We start from the raw sequence: 18383 nt of genomic DNA, 5'->3' as shown, positions 1-18383 counted from the left end.
CTGTTCCTACCACAGGGTTGACACATTTAAGCTCCTGTATTAATATGTTGTCTTGAATTGAGACAGCAGATCTGTAAGATACAGTTTCCAGTGATGGCTGAGCCCTTCCAGGCCCCTAAACTAATCTCTGGCTCTGTGTATTCAGTGCCGACCAGCTCTGTGTATTTGCTGAGCATGTAGTTGTAATTGTCCAAGCTCCACAATTTAATTTTTACCCACATTTTGTCTCTTTACTCAGTATAACTAGGTGTAAGTCATAGCACTTTTTCCTAAGCCTCTTGGACAACTTAATGGCTTTATGTATTTGCTGGGAGTGTTCAACCTCACAGGTTCCTATAACTGACCTCTTGTCTCTCTGAGTTTGATGGCGAATGTTCATGTTCTCAGGCCTTTTGAACTACCTGTGATTGCTCTGCACTTGGTCTAAGTGACTATCAGTGCTGGATGAAGGGCAGAGGAGCATAACGAAAGGTTTACTGCTGTAGTTGAGTAGTTATTTTGCCAGTAAAACAATGTCCATATTAGCTAATGTTAGCCACATACAAATGCTAGCAAGATATTTTGTCATTCATGCGGTACCTGCCAGAGACCGCTAACTGTCAACGTAAAAACCACAGTGAGTGATTGTAACTGGCAAAATGATTTAAGTGTATTAAAACAACAGTTTTGTGTTTACATGTTCAACAGTTACACCTCTAGTATCTCTTCTTAGTGTCGTTGACATACATGCTTGACTTAACAGCATTCCTATTGATTTATTTGTATTCAGAACAAGTGGGGACAAAATGTATTTTTCTTCTTCATTTTAATTACTTTAGTTTATCTTGTAAAGACTTATATTGGAGACAGACTAAATACTGGAGACTAAATAAAAAAATGTTGTTAAACTGAGAGAATGCTTTCCAACAGGTGAAACATTTTCTGCTCTAAACAAAAATAGAAATGAAAGTTAAAGCTTTCTCCAGGTTTTTAAAAAAAACAAAACAAAAAAACAAATTCAACAACAACAAATTCATCAACAATAATTGTGGCAGTTATAACAATATTAATATAAATGTGAGTGGCAGCAGTAATAGTAATATATTTAGTGGTTACGGTGAACTAACAGTTTCACTCTTTTAGTTGTTACAGAGGAGCGATTTGAGTCAATTTGATTGTGATTCAGCGTTCAATTTGTATTAATTGATACTTGATGTGTCAGTGCAACAATTAAAATATTACACCTATTTTAGAAAACACTGCTGAGGTGGACTGCTGTTTAAAGCCCATTAAGACATGATGTGCTTATGCTCTTGTCCCCCTTGGGCCATAAGGCAGCTATTATGCTTCTGTTATCATGGTCTGTAGCAGTTACTTGTCTCCAGCACCTCCACCGTTTTTCACCAGGTGGTTGGCATTGTTTCCCTTTTTCTGGTGGTGATGAGAGCCACTTTATGGATCTGCTCAGCGGGCATTCATACCTCGTGTCCAAGTGTTTAATTTCTGAAATCCGGCCCCAACTTAGCCTCTAAAACAGAACAGATGCATTACCTGCAGTAAAGGGCACTGGTAGTACAGTCAGAGCCCAGTTTGATGTGTTTCCTGCTCGTGTTGTATGTATATTTAGCCATACAAATAACTTGATTTACCCAGACATGTAATCAAACCTCCATGGGAGCCAAAAAGTAAAGGATAAAAGAAAAAAAAGTTTCAATTCCAGTAGCTACAGTGTGCACGGAGGAAAGACTGAGCAAAGAAAGATGTATACACCCAGGACATGTTATTATACAAAAAAGGCAACGTATACCGTTTCACAGCGGAAGAAAAGCCCCACTAAAATGACACCTGAAAAAAGTAGCCACCACAACATTGTCCCTGCCTCATCCTTGCCGGCTGCCTGATCAGTACCGCGCATATGCACACAACAGCTTACTCTTTATGAGCGCTGTTGTTCTTGCCGCGGTAGATAATATTCTATGAGAATCGCATGTTAATTATGGAATGGAAGTAATTGTGTTTCCTGAAACAGTCAGACCCTCAGGTAACACTGGGGAAACAGATGTTGCTTGATTGTAATTCTGTAAAGCTAATAAGGCTTAATCCAGCCTGTATTTTCTCCTAAAAAGATGTTTTGTGGGTAAACCCTGTGTGTAAGCAAGAAATAGAATGGTCTGGGCATCCTGCCTCCAGGGATTTGCCTCAGGCAATTTATTATGGTGGCATGTAGCAGAAAAAAACAAACACAACAACAAAAACCTCCCACATTCATGAAGTTATATTTGCTGAAATGTTGTACAACATAATTTACAATATGCATCAGCACTTCTGATCTTGTCCTACGTTGTTACAAGGTGAAGTTGGTACAAGACAAGCACTGTATGGACTAGACCGGCATCATGTCATCACCAAGGGCAGGCATTACTTTCACATAATGCAGGAAACAGTGAGTCGAGATTAGCAGAAAATCTTGTTGTACCAAGTAAACAAAGAAAACGTCAACATCGTATGTCAATATATTTGATGTTTTTGATCACCTCTTGTCAGCTCCTTTGACTTAATTTTGCATATTATAACCGTGCGCATCTTAGTACTTTTTTCTTTCCTTTTTTCTTAATGATTACTGGGTGTTTGGTTTGTCTTGTGGAGGGCATGCCTTTGCCTGGCATCCAGTGGCGTTGGCACAGACGTGGCATTGTGTCAGCTAATAATGAGCAGCAAGGTGGAGATACGGCATGACTCCTCAAAAAGAAGGGAGGAACAAAAAGAGAGTGACAGAAACATTCAGATCCCACACATAGCAGAAAAAAACAGCCATGACTAGCTTTGAGGACAGTCCAATGTGGGATGAAGGGTAGGTTTACAATAGACCAGTGTCTGTATTGGCTCTAACGGCAGTCAAAGGCGTTATCACCCTAAATGGCGGAAAGGGGATGGAAAATTGTTAGCAATGGTGGTCATGAAGATACTACTGAGTGAATCAGACAAAAATGCATACAAACAATCAGCTTTGGGTTGGATTCTGCTCTGACCACGCTTATCACTTTGAAGAGATAACTAAAATGGCCATCTATCCTTGAGTGCATTCCTTCAGCATGACCTGACTGAGGCAGCACGGAACAAGCCAACAAATCATTCCAGCTCCTGCCTGACACATGTAAGCTCCTCATCAAGCCCAGGGAAAGATGGTCAGCCTTAGAAAGCTTTCTTAATCCTTCCCATGCATTCTTTCCCGTGACTCCTCTGAGCTTAACCCCGTAACTGGATAGTTATCTAGTCAAGCAGTAAACCTACGAAAACACAATCATCATGACATCTACACCAAGGACTGGAAGAGACAGAGAAACACACAAGAGTGGGAGCAACAGAGGAAAAAGCAGGTATTATCTATAGTGCAGTAAATGCAGTCAGGTGAACGGGGGGTTTTCCAAGAACAGATTTGGGTTCACTTCAAAATACTCTCCACCTCCATTCTGAAAACCCTTAGTATCATATAAATAGTTGACCTGTATTCCTCCCGTTTTCCTTTTAGCACATGAGAGCCCGCCCTGGGTCGTGGCCACGATCGTGTTTTCTTTCTGATTAAGTGGCATGGTAATGGACTAACTAACTGTGCAACTGTCAGAGGAGGTTCTGAGGGATTTTTAGCTCTTTCTGTCTCAGATGTCAACTCCTATCTGCACTCAGAGCAAGGACCAAGAAGAAATTCAACAACAGCACACACACACACACACACACACACACACACACACATACAAACACAAGCATGTATTTGAGGCAGATAATACACATAAATGTAGACTACGCACATGCCATCCCACATATGTGAACACCCCATCCATCCATAATGCACATTTTTACACAGATTTTTAAGTCTATAACACATTTTTAAGTCTCACCCAATCCTAACCTTTCAAACAATTGTATGGACACACACCTATGACTACAGAAGACCTGAGGGGCAAGTGAGAATTTTTTTCTTTCTTTTTTTATTCTAATCTAAATTATTTTCTCTCCTGTGCTTATGACTTACCGAGCTCCCCAAGGGTCACGGCGAGAATTTTGCGTTACCTTGCAATACCTTTAGCAGAAGGTATTTCTGGAACAGACAACAAGGCGTGTGTGTCTGAGATGGAGGTTGGAAGACACTTATGGTTAATTATTCAATTCGCATTGTCCTTTAGCAGTGTGAGGACAGTGGAAGTCCATGCATCCATCAGCATTGCACGAGTCGCTAGTGCCACTTCAGTATTTCTATGTTTACAGCGATCAGACTGCTTCACATGAAGAAAAAAATCTGTTGTATCCCTCAGCCTGGGATATCATTTGAAAATAGAAGTGATGAGGGTATAGAGAGGATATGGATATATCGATTCTGTGAGAGCTGTCACTGACTTTATTTACATGCTTTGATAAATCATACAATCCATATGCGCAGGTGGTGAGGTTATTCCACATGAGCTTACTGGAGTAACTCTAACCTTCTGCTGCACAGAGTGCACTGGAGACTGTGCACTGCATGGTGTGCGCCTGACAGCACAGTCATGTCCACTGCAGCAATTTCACACACAACAACTATATGAAAACTAAAATCATAATTGGTGAAATGTGCACAGCATTCATTCTTTAATGCTATTTGATGTAATCTTTGATTACATTAAGTAGCAGCCCTTCTGGGTACTTTGTCCTTGTGTCATGCCCCGCCCCCTTTTGGGTGAAAACAGCCCCTCTAATTTGACTGGCGGTAAATGCAAATTCTGGGGTCTCCAATAATTTTATAAAATGATGGTAATAATCATAATCATGATAATTTAATAACAACAAAACATTTACCGTATCGTTTTTTTGCTGTTAGGAGCCCAAATCTGATGGCCAAGCGGGCAAACAATTATGTTATGTTGCAGTTGATCTACATTCAGCATTACTATATAGAAAAAATGACAGAAATAGTGGATGACAAGTGTCCTTTCAGTCCCGGTCTCCTTTAAAGTTTGCGAACGTGACACACACAACTACCTTATTGGATGTCCAGGTAATATTTCTATCCTCTATCATGTTTTATGTCATTAAGACACTTTATTGTAATCTAATTACATCGCTGTGGTGAAGCAGAACAGCCGTTTGTGCTTAATTACGCGACCGTTCTCTACCATCTGAGAGGAGGGGAAAACAGATGGGTTAAGCTCCCTTCCAATGTTACTTCATGCTGTTACAAGGTTCATTGTAAAAGGTAGATCAGCTCAATTTATGTGTATTATTAACATTAAAACACCCTGTGCTCCTGTCATAACATCATTAATTAAACTGATGAGGTGTTTGACCAGACTCTCTCACACACCATTTTCATCCTCTCTGTAGATGACCTGAAGCCACAGATTCTTACTGTCCTTCGTTCTTTGGGAAAGTAGATAAAATTGTAAGCTTTGGGATTTTTGATTTTTTTGACTTGAACAATGCAACACAGGGGCTTTTAGACATGTCGCTACTCTCTGTTTTCATTCTTGTGCCGGCAATTTCACAGTTTTTGTTTCACCCAAAGGGGGGCGTGGTCATTCTGGCCAAAGGAAAGTGACATGTGGCTGCTCTCATCTATCATGATAATTTGATCAGTTTGTTACCAAACAGTCTGGCCCTCTGCACTGTGCTCTCATGGAGGGGGATGTGAAGGCGAGACAGCACTGACTGAAGAAATATTGATTTAAGATTTGAGTTGGCTGATATTTTTACAACTGAAAGGTGTTTACGGAATAATTATTATACACTACTCAAAATTAGTTAGGGCTATTTGGGTTTTTTAGTGTTTCACTTGATTTTTTATTTTGTGACATATCTGAAATTTTTGTCAAGTTAAGTTAAATAGTTAAGGTTTGATATGAAGTGAAAATTAAATGTGAGATACATTATGTGTAAACTAATGCCTCTCACGTTCAATTTCTACAATCTACCACCTCTGTGTCGGCAGTTTCCCCAGTCTCCAAGATGTGCGTAGTCATGGGTCAAAGTTTCCGTAAATTTGCACACATTTCCACATCAAGTATTCATAGAACCATCCCAATTAATGCTTTGAAAGTAGCAAGGTTTATAAATGAGGTCCGTGGACTGTGGACACAGCCTTCATATGTGGTCCCACGTTCTCGTTCAAGTTTTCGCACTTTTATGATTTTATAGATATGGGCATGAACACAGACTATGCTTCTTTTTTATTGTCAACATAATAGATATTCTTAGTAGATTTGGTTTCGGCAAGCCAGTGTTTGCCACTGGGCTGCTTGTTGAGGGGCAGCCTGCCCATCAAACATCCAGCCTGTGCAGCCTCTTTCACCCAGAGACTCTCCGGCAGCGAGGAGCGGTCAAGTATAAGTCAAGCCCACTATGACCATAAACTATTATGTTACGTGCTCATATATCAGAATTTGAATAATACTACATATGAGGCCTTAAAATGTTAATCCTTGCTCTGACTTGCTGGTAATGCACAATATTCCAGCCGTGGCATTAACAGCCGATTACAGCCATGACACATTCCTCGCCAAAAGACAGACATGACAGTCATGTCACATAACCTGCTAACATATGATAGTTGCATAAGAAATTTAAAATGAGCCGTACTTTCTTATTGTTAAAAAAACATTTCACTTCCACACACAGAAAAAAAAATCCAGAAAAACAAAAAATTCTCGTGAGAAAAAAATTCGCTCGACTTCTCACAGAAAAAAAAATTCTCATGAATAAAATGTTTTTCACTTTGTTTCACACATGATTTTTTTGGAACTTGGAAAGATTATCCTGGCAAAACTTTTTTTCCCCCACCAGTCAGTCATAAACACAGGAGAGAAAATAAATGAATGACAGAAACATAAATTCAAGTCATTGTCAACCCTAACCCTGGCTACCACGTGTTACTGCTGTTCCACCTCCTATTTCCTTGATCAACTGCTTGCCCTGACAACAACCATTCATGCCTTATGCATACATTTCTTGATGTTAATGTTTACCCCCCACCCTGAAGCACCTCAGATTCTATAAACCGTGACCTGTTCATTATAACCTTTGTCATATTTATCTTATAAAGCATTTGAGTCTTTATGAACATGAAAAAGGGGACCATATGGTCTGGACCAATTGGTGTGGTGGTCGTGTGGTCCATGGTTTGTTGTGTGGTCCATGTGGTCACAACCAGTTAGTTGGAGGTCCATAGTGCAGTCCTTGTGGTCCGTTGCATGGTCTGTGTGGTCTGGTCCAGTTTGTGAGTGGTCCGTGGTGTGGTCCAGACCAGTAAGATATTTCTTTTGTTTGTTTTTTTTGTTCTTTTTCATTTGTTCCAATGATGTACTTGTTTATTTGCTTACAGAGCAGGAAAGTGAGATCCGATCTCAAGTAGTCACTCCAGACATATGTTGAGACACATGTCAATGTTAGGTGTGAACTGACAGGCTTAAAGCTGTTCACTTGTGATTGGATCAGTTGGGTGGATGTTAATACCAGGTCTGAATTCCCTCCCCAACTCTCTTTCCAACTCTTCTTTTTCAGCCTAACCAAACAAGACTTAGATGTCCCACTGTCACCTGGATTCTTCTCCTATTATCTTAACTCTCTCCTTCCCTGCCACATCGTTACTTGGGGGTTCCTCCCGGTTGAATTGGGGTTTGCATGGCACATGGTATCTTGCATGACGTATTAGCTTGTGTTTTGCTCTTTGTTCCCCAATCCAAAATTCCAAGAGGGACCTGAGAGACCTGAGAGGGGAGTCATTGTGAATCTCTTACCAAGCCAAACCGACTCTAAACTTTATGTATTAAGTGTGTAAAGAACACACTCAAAAGCAATATGGCGTACGCTAACATTAAGTGAAACAGACTTTGTTGTGAGCTGCTTAAATTTAATGAAATATACTTTCTACCTCATCCAAACACGTGAATATAAACCAGGAAATTTCTCACACTTTTGCATCATCCAGTCCAAAACACATGAGTTTGGTGGCCCCCCCCTCCTCCTCCACACACAGTCCTCAAATCTCTGTGATGCATACACCACCACCCCCATACATACCAGCATCCCCCTTCCTTACCCTTCCTCCCCCCAGCTAGCTGCTGCTACTGCTGTCACATTGAATTTCCCATCGTGTCATTTTGGCCATAGCCTCATATCCAGCGGGGACAAAATGAAGTCTCCTCGAAGAGAGAGCGTCCTGCAAGGTGCGAGTGCCAGCTCCACTGTCTCCTTCTGCCAAAAGCCAGGAAGAGGGAGGGGGTGGGGATAACAACCCGCTGACTCTCCTCCATTTTGCATTTCCTCTATGCTCATTTTCTCAAGAGCTCCTCATCTATTTTGCCAGCCGAGTTCGTTCTTGTTAAATAAGGCATGAGTCATCTACGGCGCTCAGCAGTGAAATGATGCCACCCATTTCAGTGCGACTGTTGTGAGCTGGAAGGGAGTTGTGGATGTGGAGGCCTACAAAAAGAAATAGAAAAGATAAAATTACATTAATAAAATATAAATAGCCCGGCTGTGCAGTGGGTCCTGGGTTCGATTCCTGGCTGGGGCCTTTCAGTGTCGAATTTGCGTGTCCTTTCCTATTTGTATAGGTTCCCTGCAGGTACTCGCCCTTCCTCTAAAAGACATGCAGGGCTGGTTAATTGTTTGTCTCTAAATGATAATGGATAGATGGAAAAATAAACTAAATAAAAATTTAACTTATTGTCTGTCTTCATTCCTTCATTTTAATGCAGTATTAAGACTGATTAAATGAGCTCCATTTTTGTTTGAAACCATCAACTGAATGAAATATGGACAAAGCTTCCAGGTCTGACAAGTGAAGCACATTCCATACTAACTAACTGAGGCCCTCCTGGTTCATGTCATGGATTTTCTTGAAATCATTTCTGGAAAAACGTATGTTAAATTCAAGATACCTAGCAAAATCCTATAGCTGTACACCAAATACTTATGATATTATTTGATTTTTGTGTGTTCTAAACCTCACTAACTGCTTATTTTTCTACTCCATTGCGATGAAATTTGTCTTGAACATCCAGGGAACCCTAATGATAATTTGCAACATGCATTTATTTAAATAGTTGGCGCAAAATGGTTTTCAAAAATCATATTAATAATTAATCTCCACTCCACAGTTTTCACTGTTTCAACCGAATATTGATTCTGCCACAGGTCTTGCTAAATAAAGATTTGGAGGTGAAAAATCCACTTTTAAGACAGTTTCATTGTACATTTTCCCAAGAAAGATTATTTTATTTTCCTTGAAACTTTCTTTTATCTGAAAGTGTTTATATTCATTGCTGTTTGGTTCATATGATGATGTCAGAAATGAGTTCAGACACGTTTGAAATTGTGAAACAATATATGTGTATTGAGCAAAGGAACTAAGATCATTATTTTGTCCACAGAGAACAATATGACATCATCTAGTTTGCAACAAACAGACAGGTCATGGTGGGTTTACACTTTGAAACAGGACTCAATTTATAGCGGTCTTTTGCGTGTTGCTTGAATACACTTTTACTTTAGGAATTTTAAATACATTATGTCAGCTGTTCATTGGTATTGATGCCAACACAGCCGTGGTAAAAGTTATTGCAGCTTAATTCAAACTTCAGACAGGTAGGAAATTAGAAACACAAAATCCCAAAGACTGCTGTTATATGGGCCTGCTGGTTTGAGTATGACAATTCTGTGAATCATATATTATGGCCACATCTCAACCCAACTGATCACCACCACCAGCATGTGACACTCTTCACTACAGCCATCAAGATGCCAAATGAGTATTTTTGCAATGGAGGATCTCTGGAAGAATGCTGTGTGTCAACTACATAAAGTGTTAATCCAAGGGGTTCTCCAAGGTTTGATGATTAAGTGCAAATGTAGGGAGCCAACATATCATAGAGTGGCCCTCTATAAACCCAGGAACTTTTTAGGATTTGTGAACGTCTCATCATGGCCTTTAAAATGAACACTAGAAACATTGGGGGTTGCTGCATACACACAACAGCCAAAAAGGAACATTTTCCCACTATTAGATTGCATTGATTTGCAAGGTACAAGGTTCCTATTTTATCATTGTACATGGTTGCAGAACAAAATGCTAGTTGTAGTACGTGCTATGCTCGACTACTCATAAAATGAGGATCTGAAAATAATATAATAAAAATGTTATTCATATAGGAAAACAAAGTCAAATTCATTTTATGTGTACACATAATTGTACTTTTCTTAATAAGGTAACAAGTTGCTTCAAAAACAGCAAATACTAGCATGGCACACAGCAGTGAACATACCTTGACCTGTTCCCTTTAATCCCATCAAGCCTAATCCAATATCAAACTCAGTAGCTCTGTATCACTCTAAATATTAAACAACCCATAACTGTTCAACTATAGTTTAAGCTCAAACCCCCACTTCAGGCATTTACAATGTTTTATTCTGTTTGTGCTGCGCCTTCACAGTGCAGGTCAGTCTCCTGCACAAAAGTGCACATCCATGCACAGTGGCTCTTTTGATGCCATCCACTCGGTACGCGGCTCCTGGAAAGCTGAAGCATGAAGTCCCTTTTGGGGGCCTAGCCAGTCAGTAGAGACTAACTCAAGGTGCTTTATTTGTCATCATTCAACACAATGATGTTTAATGAAATTAAAGTTTGTAACTCAAACACGTTATGTTACAAAAACATAGAACATACAGTATATACAGTGATTTAGGCTATAAACATATATACATATAAACACGCAGGCAACAAGGAAACAATTCTGTTGTGCATTTTCTAAATTTGCGTCAGGGTGTATGTGACAGCAGCAACAAGATGGTGATGATAACATGGTCAGAATCTTCACATTAAAAGTTCCACATCAGGTAAACACTGTCCATCAACTTTGACTGTGTGTGAGCACCACACATCAAAGATGGGAAAACACAGGGTCCACCTTTCATCATCCTGCTGTAGTCTGGCTCTCTGTTGGCTCGCTTGATATAAACACAGAAACAATCATTATACAGATGAGTGCTCCTCCTCCTCCTGTACGTTCTATTCACGCTCCACCCCTTGCCTAAACCAAACAAGAGTATTTCAAAGAGGTGAGAACGTGTCAGACATGGTCAGTATCTTGTTGTATGCTACATGCGGATCCAGACAATATGAGAAAACGGCTATAATTGAATCATTGAAGAAATGGGATGTGAGCAGTAATTTATGAGTTCTGGAGCCAGACTACTTACATCACATTATGACAGAAACCTCTTTAAGCATTAAGATGCAAATTCAAGGTTTATAGTTCAGCTGGGAGACTAAAGAAGCTGTAGCACATCAAAAACAAATAGCAGAAGCAGTGAGGTTGAGTTCAGTTCATCAGTACATTGAAAGCCCTCTGATGCTATGTGACGTACACAACAGACATGCACAACACAGCCTCCATAACTATCACCCATTAATATTCTCTTTACCTCTCACTCTGATATTGATTTGACTCCAAAATTTAGCTCCCTTGTTTTCCCTCAACCCACACACTCCCTTGCTTGCCTTCCATTATTATGCCGCTAACTCAACACTGCCTCTTTTTTTTTTCTTTTTTTTCAGTGCTCACCCGCTGTCTCTCTGGGTTAATGCAGGAACATTGGTATTCTTGTGCTGAACACAGGACAGAAGATGGGATGTGTAGCAGGTCAAGTCTGCCTCGCTTTCATCCTGGTGCCTTTGAACAGATAAAGAGACTCTAATTGCATTTGCATAATCACGCTAAGACAACGTCTCTCTCGCTCTCTCTCTCTCTCTCTCTCTCACACACACACACACACACACAAGACTCCGAGCACACATACCTCCTAAGAGCAGTGAGTATGCATCTGCACAGATTAAGATTCAAGAAGTGTTAAACAAAAATGTTTAAGTACACACACACACACACACACTGACTGGAAGTAACAAGTCACTTTACTAAGTAACATGTACTTAGTACTTGCTTCTTATTGGACAATTAATTGATCAGTCCAACCCAACATTGTATGAATTAACAATTTGACTATATCAACTAAAGAATCGCATTAGTTCTGCAGGTGTTTGATCATAAACTATAGAAGTGGACAAATCAACATGTTTACCTGATGATGATGGTAAAAGGAGGATTGGCAGAGTTAGAATTTACCCCGGTGGACCAAATTTCATGGCAATTCATCCGACATAACTTAAAACCACAAATTTTAAGCTGCTATCGTGCAAGATGGAAAGTCGGTGGGGTAAATTGTCTGCGAACCATGAATGTCTGTACCAATTATATGTTGAGATGACAAGTGAAAACAGTAACAGATTCCAAGAGGTCCACAAACTTCATGTTAAGTAGGTGGTAATTACCAAGTTCCATATTTGAAATTTCTTTAAAATAACCCCCACATTACCACAATAATTGCCTCAAAATGTATTGAATTGAATAAGATTCTGCTATTTTCCAATAAGCAGATAATAAAGAACTGGTAATTTCAAGGATACTTCCAACAGGTGGCTGCTTAACTTCTGCTGATCATGCTAAATTACACTAAATTAAAGTGAGTTGTTGCACCTTAATTTCTTGGTAGTTTCTGCCCAACTTCTGCAAGTACATTCCAGTCTCACCAATTTCTATCCTTTCAGTGTCAAATGTCTTTTTTTTATTTTTTTTTAATTGCTAATTACTGAAAAATACAACAACATAATCAATAATCAAGTAAACAATTTCCATTTTAAAAATTGTATTCATAAATTGCCTATTGAGGCCTAATAATAATGTCTTCCCAATTAAATGTCGTTCTTCTTTATATTTTCAGACATGATGTTAATTCATTAACAACAGGAACAAAAATGTATATTTACAATCATTTAAGTACCAGTGTGTAATAACTGTTTATGTGTGTGTGCGTGTGTGTGTGTGTGTGTGTGTGTGTGTGAATGTGACAGAAAAGAGACATAAAGACTGATTGTTGATTGCTGAATTCGTGACAATGTAAATTGTAAAAAAGAATAGAGCTGTAACGTGCATTTATTTGTCCTGAATCGTCACAGTACAGACATCACAGTTCAGTGCATGCAGTCATACACTGGAGTTGATGAGTACGGTGTGTCAAAGGTGTTTGATAGTTGTTTGTGAGTGGAAACATATTGAACATGATAACGCATATTAGACGACATCACCCAGATGTGTCAATCACTGGAGCGAGGTGCATAAAAAAACTCAAGTTTAACAACGTATTTAAGCTGTTTTGAAGCAGCCTCTAGATGTAAAAGCAGACAGGGCCAAAGACATTACTGAAGTTATTAGCATTTATATCACGTTTACATTTGTTTTTTATCAGCCCTGCATATAAATATGACCTCCGTGAGAGTGTATGTTCAATGTTTACCGCTAAATGCACTATCAAGCAAGGTGAAGTATAGCTTTTAGTTTCTATGCTCCCAACCTGTGGAACACGCTTCCTGAATACTTGAGGTCTGCTCATTTAAATCAGGGCTTAAAACATTGCTGTTTACTGTGGCTTATATAAGGCTTAGTATATAAGTAATAGGTATACAGTACATAACTGTACTTTTAATAAGTAACTATTGATTGAATTGCTTTTGTTGTTATTATCTTCAAAATGTAATTTCAAACCCTTTTAGTGGATTTCTATTCCCCTGTAAAGCACTTTGAATTGTGTGGTGCTATCTAAATAAACATGCCTTGCCTACAGGCTGTAACAACTACCTCAGGTGGATCTAGGTGGACACAGTAACTGTAACACTGCACAAGACTGAACAAAATATTATTTTAAATAATAAAAAAAACAAAAAACATGCTTGAGACCATCTTGTGACAAGCGTCACACTAGCTGTGACACCTGTCAACATGCTCCCATTCTGACCCATGACTAGTCAGTAGTCACTACTAAATTATTATGTGAGTACTCAGTACTCATGGGTAAGACTACACCAATATTTCAGTCCAAAACTGCTTCGTAGTATTTCCTGCTACAACAGTCCTTAGATGCATAAGTGTGTAAAAAATGACCTGGTGAGGTCGTTTTCTTGCAATATCTTCATGATGAAAAGTTATCATTTCATATTCCAGCTATTCCAGCAAGCACATGTTTTTGATGTCATGCCATTTAAATTTTTAACTTATCTTTTGTATATTTTAAGAAATTTGTATTCCTACCCCAAGCTTCCAAGTGGGTCAGAAATGAGCCACATGCGTTTCTTATGGAATCTCATAAGAACCTTTGATTCTATGTTGGTGTGATTTTTCTTTAGTCTTTTTCAGAGGGAGAGAAAAAGTCCACAAAAGAAAAACACTGAAACATACTGTATTTACTACATTAAAACCTTAGTGAGTATTGTAATGTTGCTGGTATGTCAACATAACTATCAGGAGTTAATTTTCACTGTCTAATTTTGTTGGGAACCCGTGCACATCATGCAGAAAAATACAGACAGCACACAGAATGTCTAGACGAAGTGCTACTCACGTTGGCTGTGTGGCTGCTCCTGCCTTTTAACATGGGTGCTGAAATGAAAAGCAAAAGGTTCCAGGTTGAAAACACGCTGCTTAGGTAGGCAGTGTGTATTGGCAGTAAGATGGTAAAGTAGTGCTGATTGTTATAGGAAGGATTTTAATGCATGAACAGACTGCTGGCCTGCGTGCTTCAGTCTATATAAACACTGAGGGCAGGCAGGCTTGTTTTCTCTACCTAACCTCATTTCACTCCATCAAAACACGTCATTCCTCAGAAAGGTCAACATATAACATACACAACTGCTGCCAAGGCTCACACACCATGTGCATATTTGGCTTTGCAGTCCTGCAGCTCAGCAGCCATTCAGAATCACACTCTGAATGAATAATGGTCACATTTTCTGCCCTATGTTTTGTTCTGCTAAAGTCTATTTTAGGATTTTCTGCTCTGTTTTCTCTCCCCAGCCTGCACTCAGGCTCAGTTTAGAGATGTGCAGCAGGAATTTTAAGCAAAAAAAACTAGGATAAACTCCTAATTTAATTATTCAGTCATTCTTCACGAAGGGTCAGTAGAAATTAATTGGGGAGCAGCGCATGTTGGATTAATTTAAATGTATTTCTTTGTGTAGCCTTACAACTTTGTTCAATGGCCAGTCAAGGCTTTAGCCTGCAAGGCCTGCTGGAGCTGCATTTGATGAAAGGAAAATGCAGAGAAAAGCTCATCCGCTGTGCCATTAATAGTACTATTAGTACTACTAGTACTACTACTACTATTAGTACTATTAGCTACTTAGCTGACTGATGTTTATTGCAACCCATTCTCACATCAGAATGTGTCATAGCTATGTGTGTGTGTGCTTCGCAGTGGAAAATGCAGGATATTTTTAAGATTTTAACATAGTTTCTGCATTAAAATGTGTTTTGATAACATTTCTGGTGGTAAATGCATGTTTTATTTTCATAATCTTTGTTCAGTGAAGGTGTATGACCTTTCATTTGCTCGTTGTTGCAAAGATTTTTTCGGGTCTCACCAGAAGTAACAATACAAAAACAGGCATTTTACCGCGCTCTCGTGATGAACACTGTGAAATCTTCTTTGGATTTCTGACATACTAGGTGCATTGCTGCCCAGGAGCAAAACATGTTTTAACCGTTGTTAACAAAAGACCTTATTACAGGGATCAAACCAAAGACCCATTCAAAAATGTCCGTTCTTCTCAAGCCTAGGGCTTATTGGACTTAACAATAAGTCATTTCCAGTGCCAGTTTACTGTTGGCAGTGGCGGTGTATGATCAGCTTCCTGTCTGCTTGGAAATCTTTTTAATTGCATTTATTTATTTATTTATTGCTGTTATCACACTGTAAACCCAGATTTAGTGTTAAATAAACTTTTGAGTGGTCATTAATCATTGTTTTATGTTTTGTAAAAAACCTCTAACATTGCTAAATCAAATTAGTTGTTTGCACTAGTCAGATGAAATATGCAGTACAATTATCATGTTAAGCACAGATTACTTTGTATGTTAAGTTTCTGTAATGGAATGGGTTGATTGATATTAACAGACTTGCTGTGTGTTTTTATTATATGGTTGTTTGTAGTTCCAATAATGAAGACATTGCTAACCATGATAAAGGTTAGTATTGAATTCAGTCTTCAGCCCCTCACACCATCATGGAGGTGCACAGATTTGTTGGGAATGGTAAAGTATCTTTACTTAGGGCCGTAGCTAGGGTTTAAAAATGGACAGATTTTTTCTTTTTTTTATGGAGGTCAGGTTTCTCCTCATTTCTGTTCTTTATTTAGTGTCTTCCGCACAGTTAGCTGTCTTTTTCAGAGTTGTTAGTTTAATATGCAGATACAGTGGGGGGAGAGGTGGGTAGAGTAGCCAAACACTGCATACTCAAGTATAAGAACTGTAACTTTGCAAAAAACAAGTATGCCTACTTGAGTAGAAATGAAGTGTGACGGCCCTAGGCCTTAGGACAGTATCTGTGTTGTCCTGTTTCCCTCTTTCCTCCCTGTGCTCATCTGTTCAGATTCTTCCTGATGGTCTGGCCCCACCCACCTCTTGAGGAATTGGTGTCACCTGTTTAGAGCCTTTATATGCTGGGAGATTCCAAGATGGCTCTCTCTCTCCCTCCTGGAAGGCTGGTGCCTTTTTGGGCACTCCATTTTGGTTTTGTTTGGGTTGTGATTATGTTTAGCTAGCCTTGGTTCATGTTACATAGTTTAGGTTAGCACCCACAGTTTCATTGCATTCATTCAGAAATACAAAACACCAAGAGGTGAAGAGACATCCGCATTTATTTGTGCCACAATAACAAATCATCATCTCCTGATTAGATGAAATGCCACATCAGGACAATATCCCAGTTTGTATCTATAACATGTGAACAACATATAACATTATTATACTCTAATAAGTTAAAATGATATTGTTTGCTTGTTGTTTCCTTTATTATATTATGATCCAGAAAATAAATTATCAGATTGTGTGCATGTGAATAATAGACCATGTCTGTTATGCCAAAAAGTAAATATAATGTCAACCTGTTACAGTTTCCTAAACTTTGATAAATCCATCCAATTTTCTCGTAAAGTCAACTAATTCAGGTTAAGAGTGTACAGACATGTCTGACCACTATTAAATGATATGGTCTTACCTTTTTTTTTTATTTTAGAACTGTGCAAAAACAGAACAAAACCTACTACATAGTAGTACAGGTACCAAGACATTTGTAGTGGATCCTTTGGGTCCTGTATTTTGGGGGAGGGGCCTCCATGAATCAGACCTGTTCTAGAACATCCCACAGATGCTAAATTGGATTGGGATCCGGGGAATTTGGAGGGAAAGCTCAATGCCTTGGGCTCTTTATGGTGTGTCGGGGCTCATTATCATTGTCCAAAAATACAGTAATTATCAGTAGTTATCAGGTACTTAAAATTAACAGCCTGCACTAAGTATGTAGAACTTGTAAATGTAAACAGTGCTAATCATGCATGCTCAGCAGTTCACTTGCACTTTGGCTCAGGAGGTGTGTGCATATCACAGACACAGAGTCTAAGAGTGGAAAGTTAACCTGGCTCTTGTGCACCTCTGTGCATGCACTATACAGAATCACTTACATTACTACGTGGGCTCAGAAGCACTTTGTGAAACTGCTGTCTGAGTTCTGTTTTTTTTATTTTTTTTATTTTACAGTGTCCTAACTCTTTAGAAATTGGGATTGTACATTTACAACTGTGTGTGTTTTATACAATAAGAAATAAGCAAATGCGCAGGTGGCTCAACGATGGAATGACTCCTGGCTACTATCCAGTCTTACACATTTAGGATTTTTCCACCCAGCTCCTCCAGGGCAGGGCATGTGTCTCATCTCTGGACTCAGTCAACACGGCCTAAATGTCAACCTGGCCAAATGCCAGTTCAGGCTGACCACCATCAACTTTCTCAGAAGCTGCATTACTGAAGACCAGCATTGCACCTCCTGCGAAGGTGGACTATCTATCTATCTTAAAACCTGTTTGCATTTTGTCAAGCACAAAGTGTTATGGGATTATACTATTCTTTAACTATTTACAGGAAGTGATGATCTGTCCCTTCAAAATGGTGTTGGTTAAACCACAAAATCTTAGAGTAAAAGGGCAAGTTATGAGTTATGAGTTTGGAGTGTATGAATAAATGACCACATAGGTGTGTAGCCAAAAGACTTAGACTTAGACTTTTCTTTCTTGTCATTCAAAAGTACACCTCACAGTGCAGATCAGAACGAAATTTCGTTGCATTTGGCTCAGTGTAGCACAGGATATTGACAGCAGCAAGTATTTACAATAATAAATACAATTTAAAAAAAATAAAAAACTGTACACATAAATACTATATAAAAATATAAAGATACATACTGCACAATGTGTATTATATTGCGCAGTCAAGTGA

The sequence above is a fragment of the Pagrus pagrus genome, assembly GCF_965226575.1.
Source record: "Pagrus pagrus genome assembly, chromosome: 5".
NCBI classification, from domain to species: domain Eukaryota; kingdom Metazoa; phylum Chordata; class Actinopteri; order Spariformes; family Sparidae; genus Pagrus; species Pagrus pagrus.
The sequence above is the reverse complement of the archived record's forward strand: the minus strand, read 5'-3'. Positions refer to the sequence as shown.